This window comes from Octopus bimaculoides, chromosome 6 (assembly GCF_001194135.2).
Source record: "Octopus bimaculoides isolate UCB-OBI-ISO-001 chromosome 6, ASM119413v2, whole genome shotgun sequence".
In the NCBI taxonomy this organism is placed as follows: domain Eukaryota; kingdom Metazoa; phylum Mollusca; class Cephalopoda; order Octopoda; family Octopodidae; genus Octopus; species Octopus bimaculoides.
In genome coordinates this window covers 103,832,920-103,834,017 of record NC_068986.1, presented here as the reverse complement: position 1 = coordinate 103,834,017, position 1,098 = coordinate 103,832,920, and the positions used below count along the sequence as shown (strand labels likewise).

Genomic DNA, 1,098 nt, shown 5'->3' with positions numbered 1-1,098 from the left:
TATATATGGACGAATGCATGTATGTATATATACGATGGACTTCTTTCAGTTTCCGTTTACCAAATCCGTCAAAGCGCTTTGATCAGCCCGAAGCTGTATAACAGAAAACATTTACCCAAGGTGTCATGTGAGATTGACCCGGGAACCATCTAGTTTTGAAACAAACTTCTTACCACACAGCTACTCCTGCACTTCGCCGATATAAACTATATCGCAATACAGAAGCAGTGGCCGTGTACGTAGGATACAAACATAAATCCATACAGAGGCAGTGACCCTGTGTATGGATACATGTAACATAGAAAATATGGTACGTACATGATAAAGAACATAACGGATGTATTATTATGAAGAGAAACAAAAATCAGCAGTGGAGAAGAATCGGTATATAAGGAAATTCTCTACTCACTAACAACAAAAAGCTTGATCCGTTTCCCACAATTGTCAAAATGACTTCCTTTCGGTACACAAGAGTAATTGTCCTGTCCTATCACTAAACCTTTTTTCGGACATGAGATGGTCTGCACAAGTTTACCGAATACACATAAATGCGACACACTGCAGTTACGAGGGTCAGCCTGCCAGCTGAATCCTGCCGATGGACATTTGAAGTCAATGTCCTGACCACTGCAACAGTAATTGCTCAGGATTATTACGATGGCTACAAATGGCAGGCTGATGCTGCGGAAGCCGAATAAGTGTCCATATTGGTAGGAATACATTGGCACTATTTATGTCCTTCAGTCCTCCAATAGATTGGTTTCTCTCGCTTGCTATGATTCTTATCCAACAAGGAAACCGTTTCCTGCTGCTATATTTGTAGGGAAGGGCCGGCCTGCGTGTGTAGTTGTAAATCATGATTGTGTATGCTTCACATATGTATAGAAGCTATAAAATGTGATTGCACTAGCCATTGTATCTATATATGTGTGTGTATGTGCGTGCGTTGTGTGTATAAATATATGTATACATATATCCATGTATATATATGTATAACTACGCACACACATATCATGCATATATATAAAAGCATATATATATATTTATATATGTGTGTGTATGTATATATGTATATATATGTATATGTGTGTGCATATA

The 1,098-nt window shown here is 38.3% G+C and overlaps 1 protein-coding gene across 1 annotated transcript in view; it reads right to left on the bottom strand.

Moving 5' to 3' along the window:
* Positions 1-1,098, bottom strand: part of LOC128248162 (peritrophin-44-like) — a 10,770-nt gene that overhangs the window by 7,389 nt on the left and 2,283 nt on the right. The window lies entirely within an intron of this gene.